Source organism: Macrotis lagotis, chromosome 7 (assembly GCF_037893015.1).
Source record: "Macrotis lagotis isolate mMagLag1 chromosome 7, bilby.v1.9.chrom.fasta, whole genome shotgun sequence".
NCBI lineage: Eukaryota > Metazoa > Chordata > Mammalia > Peramelemorphia > Peramelidae > Macrotis > Macrotis lagotis.
The window spans coordinates 206,318,084-206,329,186 of NC_133664.1; positions in this window are offsets into that span (position 1 = coordinate 206,318,084).

Genomic DNA, 11,103 nt, shown 5'->3' on the forward strand with positions numbered 1-11,103 from the left:
ATAAAATAAAAGTTTGTTGAATTAAATATTAAATGAGCTATGATATTAAGTTGAACTCAAAGATATTAAGATCCCCTCAAAACCTTTTTTTCACGAATTAATAACTAAATCAAAGAGATATATAAGAGATCCTTGTTGTTGAAAATAATTGGTACTAGAAAACAGTCAATGTGAATGCACTTATTTGGGGGATCAGTAGAAAATAGAAAAAAAGAGTTCATGGGGATTTCATTTTTAAAAATGAAATGAAATATATGGACATAAGTTTGTTTTATACTTAACAAAAATTACAAAATACAGTTACAGCTATGTACTAATTTTTAGAATTAAAGAAAAAAAAGGTTTTTTGTGTTATTTTTTCAGCAAAATTATATAATGGAAAAAATCATAACAAAAACAGTGATCATTACAATAAAAAAGAAATAGCATGAAGAAAGTCATAAAATTGTGATTTAACAAGTCCATCTAAGTAAAATGAACCAGATTACATATATGATATGTCTGACAAAGTAATTTTCTCACAAACACCTTATGAAATTAGAAGTATATTCCCCATCTTACAAAAAAAGGGAGACAGAGGTTCAGAGAGAAGGAGGGGGATTGACCATGGTATCCTAGTTGTTTCATAAGCTAAGATTAGGTCTATTTAGTTTTGCCCTCCAGTGTGAAGAGCATCTTTTGTCTGACAGGTTTAAAGGTCAGCAGAAGTGGCCCTATTTTTTAAGAAGTTGAGTCAAAAGATTTGTGCTCTGTCTAGTGATCAAAAATCACTCCCTCTATCCCGTCAACTTGACTCACTGAGAACTCCAGTTTTGAATCAAGGGAGTCGCAACCTGCTAATAAACAGAAAACTCCCTCTTCAATGGTCAACCTAGAATTGTGAAGACCATTTTTCCCCCTGCGACCTACTGATGATGGAAGGGGAGGTTTAATTGTTCTACCTCAGAAACTCCCTGTCTTTCTTCCCTCAATTTCAAATAGCTAAAAAGGTATCTTGGTGTCCAGAGATAATTTCTTTTCTTTTCTTTTTTCTTTTTTGCAAGTCAAATGGGGTTAAGTGGCTTGCCCAAGGCCACACAGCTAGGTAATTATTAAGTGTCTGAGACTGGATTTGAACCCAGGTACTCCTGACTCCAGGGCTGGTGCTATATCCACTGCGCCACCTAGCTGCCCCCAGAGATAATTTCTAAATATTATCTCCTCATAAGGGATACCTAAACTTCTTAATTAAATCTTTCTGAAAACCTCGACATTATATAAGATTTTAAACTAGAATCTTAAAAATCATCTATCCAATTCCCTTAATTTAGGGATGAGGAAGTGACTTGTTAAAAGACTTTGGAAATGGTAAATAGGGCAGCTAGGTGGCTCGGTGGATACAGCACAGGCCCTGGAGTCAGGAGTACCTGGGTTCAAATCCAGTCTCAGACACTTAATAATTACCAAGCTGTGTGGCCTTGGGCAAGTCACTTAACCCCATTTGCCTTGCAAAAACCTTAAATGTTTGGTAGAATTCACTTGTGAATCCATCAGGCCCTGGAGATTTTTTTTAGGGAGTTCACTAATGGCTTGTTGAATTTCTTTTTCTGAGAGGGTTGTTCAGGTATTTAATCTCTTGTTCATTTAACCTGGGCAACTTGTATTTTTGTAAATATTCATCCATTTCACTTAGATTATCAAATTTATTGGCATAAAGTTGGGCAAAATAATTTTGAATTATTACTTTAATTTCCTCCTCATTGGTGGTGAGTTCACCTTTTTCATTTATAATACTAGTAATTTGGTTTTCTTCTTTCTTTTTTTAAATCAAATTGACCAGAGGTTTATCAATTTTATTGGTTTTTTCATAATACCAACTTCTGCCTTTATTTATTAATTCATTAGTTTTTTGCTTTCAATTTTATTAATTTCTCCTTTGATTTTTAAAATTTCTAATTTGGTATTTGGGGATTTTTGATTTGTTCTTTCTCTAATTTTTTTACTTGCATGTTTAGTTCATTGATTTCCTCTTTCTCCAATTTATTCATATAAGCATTTAGAGCTATAATATATCCCCTGAGAGTTGCTTTGAATGAATCCCATAGGTTTTGGTATGTTGTTTCATTATTATCATTATCTAGGATAAAATGGTTAATTCTTTCTATAATTTGTTTTTTGGTCCACTCATTTTTTAAGATGAGGTTATTCAGTTTCCAATTTGCTCTGGGTCTATATCTCCTTGGCCCAGTATTGCATATGACTTTTATTGCATTGTGATCTGAGAAAGATGTATTCACTATTTCTGCCTTTCTGCAGTTGATCATTAGGTTTTTATGTCCTAGTACATGGTCAATTTTTGTATAAGTTCCATGTACTGCAGAGAAAAAGGTATATTCCTTGTGATCCCCATTCAGTTTCCTCCATGAGTCTACCATATCTAATTTTTCTAACAATCTATTTACCTCCCTAATTTCTTTCTTGTTTGTTTCATAATTTGATTTATCTAGATCTGATAGCGGGAGGTTGAGGTCTCCTACTAGTAGAGTTTTGCTGTCTATGTCTTCCTGTAATTCTTTCAGCTTCTCCTCTAAGAATTTGGGTGCTGTCCCACTGGGTGTATATACATTCAATATTGAAATGACTTTATTGTCTATGGTACCTTTTAGGAGGATAAAGTTTCCTTCCTTATCTCTTTTAACGCTATCTATTTTTGCTGCTGCTTTGTCTGAGATAAGGATTGTTACCCCTGCTTTTTTTACTTCAGCTGAAGCAAAATATATTTTGCTCCAACCTTTTACCTATACTCTATATGTATCTCTCTGCTTCAAATGAGTTTCTTGTAAGCAGCATATTGTAGGATTCTGGTTTTTAATCCACTCTGCTATTTGCTTACGTTTTTAAGGGAGAGTTCATCCCATTCACATTTAAGGTTATGATTACTAATTCTTTATTGCCCTCTGTGCTATCTTCCCTCTATTTGTATTTTCCCCCTTTTATCCATATTCCCCAGTATTTTGTTTTTGAATACCACCCCCTTCAGTGTATTTGCCCTCCTATATCACTCCCTCCCCTTTCTTTCCCCTTTCCCTGTTCCCTTCCCTTCCTTTTGTTATTTCCCCTTATTTCCTCCACTCCCCTTCCCTTTCTCTGTCCCCCCTCCCCTTTTCCCCTATTACTTCTTGAAAGGTTAGATGTTTTATAAGTTAACTGAGTATGTGTAGGTTGACTTTCAGCCAAGTCTGATGAGAAGAAGACTCAGGTGTTTCTCCTCTACTCCCTTCTTCCCCTCTATTACCATAGGTTTTTTGTATCTCGTAGTATAATGAGATTTGTCCCATTCAGTCCCCTCCGTTCTCCCGTCTCTTTCCTGTCCCCCTTTTTAGGGAGGTAGTGTATTTATTTTTTTTAGATCATTCTATGTAAGTCATAGAAAATTATGAGTGTCTGACCCTTCTAGTTCAGTATATTCTGTTGAATAGAGTCCAAATTCCTGAGAGTTATTAGAGTCTTTCTCCCCGGTGGAGTTAAAGCCAGTTACATCCCATTAGATATCAGTCTCATGGATAGGTCATGGATGTCCAACATTTCTGGCTAGGTATATTCTCTCTGTTAGAGTTACATTTCTCAGAATTCTCAGGATTTATGAGAGTCTCTACCCCCACCCCCCCATGCTGGGATATAGCCAGTTTCAACTTGCTGGATTGCATTTTTTTCCTTTTACCGTCCCCCCCCTTTTTTTTTTACCTTTTCATGTGTCTCTTGAACCTCCTGTTTGATAACCAAATTTTCTGTTTAGCTCTGGTCTTTTCATCAGAAATTTTTGGAATTCTTCCATTTCGTTAAATGTCCATCTTTTTCCCTGGAAGAGAAGGCTCAGCTTTGCAGGAAAGTAGATTCTTGGCTGCATTCCAAGCTCCCGTGCTCTTCGAAATATCTCGTTCCAGGCCCTTCTATCCCTTAAAGTTGATGCAGCCAGGTCCTGCGTGATCCTTACTGTGGCTCCTTGATATTTAAATTGTTTCTTTCTGGCTGCTTGCAGGATTTTCTCTCTTATCTGATAGTTCTGGAGTTTGGCCACAACATTCCTTGGTGTTTTCCTTTTAGGATCTTTTTCTGGTGAGGATCGATGTACTCTTTCAATAACTACTTTGCCCTCCGATTCCATGATGTCAGGGCAGTTTTCCATCACTAGATCCTGTAATATTAAGTCCAGGCTTTTTTTCTCTTCAATGTTTTCAGGAAGTCCTATAATTTTCAGGTTTCCCCTCCTCGATCTATTCTTGAGATCAGCGGTTTTGTTGATGAGGTATTTCACATTTGCTTCTATTTTTTCTATTTTTTGATTTTGTTTAACTGACTCTTGCTGTCTTGTGGAGTCATTAGTTTCTGTAGACTCCATTATTTTTTGGGGGGGAGGAGTTTTCTTCATTAACCTTTTCCAATTGGTCATTCTACTTTTGAAAGAGCTTTCCATTTGACCAATTGAGGTTTTGAGAGAATTAATTTCTTTTTGCATTTGTTCATTTGAGGATCTGAAAGAATTATTCTCATTTTGCAAGGTATTAATTGTCTCCCCCAAATTTTCCAGTTGATTTTTAAACTCCTTCCTTATTTCTTCAAGGAAGTCTTTCTGTGCTGGAGACCAGATTGTATTCTCCTCAGAGGTTCCAGGTCTCTCTGGGTGGGGTCTTTCCCTTCCAGGAATTTTTCTATGGATCCACCTTTCTGCTGACCCTTCTTAATTATGCTAAGACCTTGAGTTGGGCGGGGCTGGTTCACCTGGGCTTGGGATCTCTAAAGGCTTTACTGAGTGCAGTTTCTCTGGCTGGCCAGTAAGAGGAGCTGGTTGCCCTCTCTGGGGTGTCTGTGACCTTGGTTGGGAGGTCTTCTCCCTTTGCTTGAGGGAGGGAATTCGAGCTATTGAATTCTTTTGCCTTCAATCAATGATGGGCTTGACCCTGGCCTGAGGTGATTCCTCAGCTGGGCTGATTCTTTTGCTCACACACCTGGGCCTGAGGCAGAAATAATTTGCATTTGTTTGGGAGGAGACCTCAGTGCAATGGAGGCGTGGGCTCAGAGTTTCTCAGACCTGAGGAGCCCAGATGGTGTCCGCAGCTGTCCTGCACCAGACCTCTCCCCGCAGCCCCTTCCCCAAGCTCCAGGGGGACAGCACCAACACTAGCGCCTCTGCTTCCCTGTGGACCCATGCCCCCTTCGTCCAGCCCCACCGCTGATCCAGCAGGTCCGGCTCTCAGGCCCTCAGACTCCGGGTTCCAATTCAGCTGTTGGTCTGGCTGATCTTCCCTGGGAGCTCAGACTCACCTGCCGGTACTCAGCCAAGGCTGCTGCAGGACACAAATCCTGAGGTAGATTTTCCTCTCCTGGCTTTTCTTTCTGGGTTTCCTGGTTCGGATTTCTTTTAAGAGGTTTGTTTCATGTGATAGATGGGGAAGAGATCAGGAGACTTTAGAACTGTGCCTATCTTCTCTCCGCCATCTTGGCCCCCTTAGAAATTTTTAAACAGATAACTCAGGAGTGCCCCCAATGCCAGCTCTTCAGTCAGCACTCCATACCTCGAACTGTAACTGGAGAATTGGCTAGAGGCACTTTGCCTGCCCAGATTTGGCAGATTGATTATATAGGCCCATTACCTCTAAATCAAGGGTGCCAATATGCTTGTACTTGTGTAGACACTTATTCAGGAATACTGATTGCTTGCCCATATAGACGGTCAACCCAAAAGAATACTTGTAAGACTATTGATATTATTTCCTTATACTATGGAACCTCTATACAAATTCAAAGTGACAATGGAACTCATTTAAAGGAAAAGGAAATTGATACTTATTGTGAAAATAGTAATATTGAATAGATATATCATATCCCTTACTATCTACAGGCAGCAGGCCTCATTGAAAGGATGAATGGCCTGTTAAAAGAAAGATTAAAGAAATTGGGGGATAATAACTTAAAGAAATGGAAGGAAAATTTATTTGAAGGTTTGAGACAGTTAAATAATAGACCATTGGCTGATGGAGAAGGTACTCCATTGTCCAGAATGACGATTTCTCACTTACAAATAAAGAGACTGTCAAATATTTCATGATAATGCTAGGGAACCTTGGAGGACCTCACTTGGGCCCACAGGCTATGATTTATATGTAATACATGATGTGGAAATAAAACCTCAAGGCCAATTATTATGTAATATCGGTATTGGGGTCAAACTACCCACTGAATATTATGGTCAGCTATTCTCTAGATCCAGCTTGGCCAATAAGGCACAGGTACATGTACTGGGAGGAGTAATAGATAATGATTATAGAGGAGAAATTAAAGTTTGTTTGCATAATTCCCATGTGTCTGAAACCTACTCCTGTAAGACTGGGGAGAGGATATGTCAGATGGTTATATTACCATACCTCATTGGACAATGGACAGAAAAAAACCCAATCCCCTGAAAAGACTACTAGAGGGGATAAAGGATTTGGTAGCTCAGATGAAATGCAATTGGTACCTGAGAAGATAATCCCAGGAACCAAAGTATGGATCAAAAGACACCCCACAGACTCTCCTAGGCCAGCTGAATTACCCCAAGGGAATAATAATACAGCTATTATTTGCTATTCAGGAGATGACACTTGGCATCATGTTCCACTAACCCAAATGTTTATTTGCAATTAAGTGTTTCATAGGCTTCTGGTTTTATGCTGCAGTATGGACTTGGACTCCAGGAGCCAGGTTGAGATTCTCTGGGAACAAGATCCAGTTGAAGTGGTGGTGGTCTATTGTTCCTTCACAACAGGGAAATTACAACTGCCCTACACTCAGCTTTTGTAACATTGCTAATTGGACTATCACTAATGCTACGTTTTATCAGACTCCTTCATCCTATATCCTGAAAAGGCCTTCTTCTGTGAACTTAAGTTTTACTATCTCTTCCAAGAGTTAATTAACATTTCATGTTGTATTACTCTTCTTCCCTTTGCATCCCCCACCTCACAGTGTAACATTAATTGAAAGTTGTCCATCAACAATGGAACAAGAACTAATTAAGAATTGTACACAGTGGAATATAGATAACTCTACTTATAATATAAATGTTACTACTGAAAATAGATACCAGTATTTAGTCTGCTCTAATGCTTCCACTATAGTTAACCAAACTACATGGATACAATATATATCTTTGTTAGCAGAGACTCCACCTAATCAGCATCCTCCTTCAGTAGTAGGAGTCCCTAAATCTTGTGTAAATGTATCTATTGCTCAACATAAAATTGTACTTTATTATAATGTATCCCTCCCACCTTTATTGCCCTGTAATAGATTTAAAAGAGCTTGGTATGACACTCTACTTGGTGGAGCTGGAACAGGTTTGGGTATAGTAAATTCATTAGATCTTGAGACCTTGGCCAGCAGACTGTGCAGTGCTGGGCAGGATGTATCTCAAGCTTTAACAATTAATGCTAATTGGTTGCCCACAATGATCTTGCCACACCAACATACTTTAAAATACCAAGGCCAATTCTTATGAGTTTTTAATGATAGCATTCTAGCTAATATACAGATGGATACCCAGATAAATGCCCTGTTTAAATGGACCAAAAGTTCTTTACAAAATATGTACAATTTAATACAAAAAGAGAATGCTCAGAGGTTGTTACAAGAAGGAGATACCCATATTTGGGACAGTGTATTCCCTAGAATGATTAAATATTGGAAGCAAACTAAACCTGAACAAGCTCGATGTACTCCCCTTTGGTGTAGTGGGACTGTAGTATATTATCAAGTCTGTATATGGAAAATTATGTGTCAGTTCCATGTGATTCCTTTTGTGTTACATGATTATTTTCCTTTGCCACATGTATGTAGCAACTATGTAGATCAAGACAATGTAACTCACACTTTACAGGACTGTACTTTCACTAACCAAGGTATTGTGTGTGGGATGATGACCTGGCAGATGGAGCCCGGCCTTCTCTCACACTCCTCTAACCTATGGGACTTAACTGTATATACTCTTTCTAACTTTTCAATGTTATATGAAGTACTTTCCCAATACATTTGTTTAACCTCTGATAATAGTACTGATTTAGACTCTGTCTCACAGAAATCCCCTTTTTCTGGATGTCTTACTAACCTCTCTTTCCTACACTGGCAGGGTGATGATTTTTACTCTGACCAAGTGGATAAAGTACATATCTCTACTGTTGAGGTGATGATTTGCTTTTGCTCTTCCCTGATACAGATGTTATTAAGAATTTGCTCTGGCAGGGTGATGATTTTTACTTTCCCCCTGATACAGATGTTATTAAGAATTTGACTTGGGTACCCAAGTTGTTACCTTTTCCATATACTTCTTTATACTAAATATTTTAACAGTTTAGCCATTCCTATATTATTGTTAATGATTTTCTTCCTATTATTATGCATTTGTAATTGTTATAATCAGTTTACTCCCACAGACCTGTCCTCATACATTTCTCATGACCTTAAGGCCAAATGTATAAGAAAATGAAATTCTTATATGAGTAAGTTCACTTGAGCCTGTATGAGAACATATCCTTCCCCCTTGGAATATGCCCTATGTGATTTGACCACCTTCTTAGAGTGCCAGGAACTAGCCATTCCTTGGAACATAAACAGTACTGAAAAGAACTGGCTATTCTCACAGTACTGACCTTAATTATGCTGTGTCTTGTGGCCCCATATGGCATCTTCCTAAAATCATAACATTTACTGACTTCCTATGTTCATGATAAGAACTCTGGGATCCTTTCCAATTGAATTTGGCAAAAAACCTTTGTTCCCCCCTAATAAATATCCTGAGACTCCAATCATTCACGATGCAGATGAAGATGAAGAAGAAGAAGAAGGAGAAGGAGAAGGAGCAGGAGCAGAAGAAAGGGAATCCCATCCATGGAGAAGACATTCTGCCTTTGACTCTCCCATTGAGGACTTGTGGCTGTCGAACCAGAATTATCCAGCCAAACTGATTAAGAGTTGGTGCTCCCCAAATTGGTGATGTTTTCCTTATCTTTCTCTTCTACTTTTGTTATAGTATTAATAATCCTTTCTCATATATATATATATATATATATATATATATATATATTATTTGCTATATAGAATATTATTGTAAGCAATCTATTCCTTGCATTATTAAAATACTTTCATTTTCAACTGTGTGAGAGTGTCATTTACAGGAAGGAATCTGAACCTCATTAAAATCACAAAACAATTGGACAGATGGAAAAAGAGATAAGAAAATTCTCTGAGGAAAACAAATCCTTCAGACAAAGAATAGAACTCAGGGATATTGATGAATTTATGAGAAATCAGGACTCATTACTTCAAAACTAAAAAAAATGAAAAATGAGAAGAAAATGTGAAACATCTCATTGAAAAAAAAACAACTGACTTGGAAAATAGATTTAGGAAAGATAATTTAAAAATTATTGGAATACCTGAAAGTCATGGCCAGGAAAAGAGCCTTGACATCATTTTCATTTTTGTTTTTTTGTTTTTAGGGGTTTTTTTTGCAAGGCAAATGGGGTTAAGTGTCTTGCCCAAGGCCACACAGCTAGGTAATTATTAAGTGTCTGAAACCAGACTTGAACCCAGGTATTCCTGACTCCAAGGCTGGTGCTTTATCCACTATGCCACCTAGCCACCCCTACCCTTGACATCATTTTCAAAGAATTACTACAGGAAAATTGCCCTGATGTTCTAGAAGTAGAGGGCAAAATAGAAATGGAGAGAATCCACCGATCCCCACCCCCCAGAAAGAGATCCCAAAAAAACAACCCCTAGCAATATTATAGCCAAGTCCAGAACTCTCAAGTCAAAGAGAGAATATTATAAACAGCCAGAAGGACACAGTTCAAATATCATGGAGCTGCAGTCAGGATCACACAGGACTTAGCAGCAACTACATTAAAAGCTCGTAGGGCTTGGAATATAATATTCTGGAAGGCAAAAGAGCTTGGAATGCAACTGAGAATCAACTACCCAGCAAAACTGAATGTCCTCTTCGAGGGAAAAAGATGGACTTTCAATGAACCAGGGGAATTTCAACTGTTCCTGTTGAAATGGCCAGAGCTGAACAGGTTTGATCTTCAAATACAGGACTCAGGTGAAGCATAGAGATTGGAGGAGAAGGGGAAAATGTGAGGGACTTAATGATGATGGACTGCATGTATTCCTGCATAGAAAAATGACACTGATAATACTCATGAACCTTCTCAGTTAATAGAGCAGGTAGAGGGACCTTTTATAGTTGAAGCACAGGAGAAAGCCAAATTTGAAGATAAAATATGGTGCAAAAATGGAGTCAATAGAAAAAAGGGAAATGTAATGGGAGAAAGAAAAAGGAGAGGGGGAATAGGCCAAAATATTTCATATAATAAGATTTTTCTTTATTACAATGAGCTATTGCAATGATATGGAAGGGGGAGGCAAGGAGGAATGAGGGAATCTTTACTCTCATCAGAGGTGGCTAGGAGAGGAAACAGCATATATACTCAATGGGGTACAGACATCTGGAGTAAGAAGGAGAGAAGGGGGACAGGGGGAAGGGGGGGCGTGAGTAATGGAGGAGAGGATGGACCATGGCGGGAGAGTGGTCAGATATAACACATTTTCTTTTTTACTTCTTGCAAGGGGCTGGGATTGGATGGCCTGTCTGGGACCATAGGGCCAGGTGGATGCTGGGCCTAAGGGGTGGTATGGGGGCTCGGGGCCTCTTGGCCTCAGAGCCAGGGATCTGTCTGCTGTGCCACTCAGCTACCCTATAGCAGAGTCAGAGTGAAAGGAGAGAGAAAATATAGTACATGGTAGTGGAGAAATACAGAAGGAGGGAGTTGCGATCAGCAATGGCAGTGGTGGAAAAATATGGAAGTAACTTTTGCGATGGACTTATCATAAAGACTGTGATGGGGCAGCTAGGTGATGCAGTGGCTATAGCACTGGCCCTGGAGTGAGGAATACCTGGGTTCAAGTCCGGTCTCAGACACTTAATGATTACCTAGCTGTGTGGCCTTGGGCAAGCCACTTAACCCCATTTGCCTTGCAGAAATCTAAAAAAAAAGACTGTGATCCACCTGTGACAGAATTGTTGGT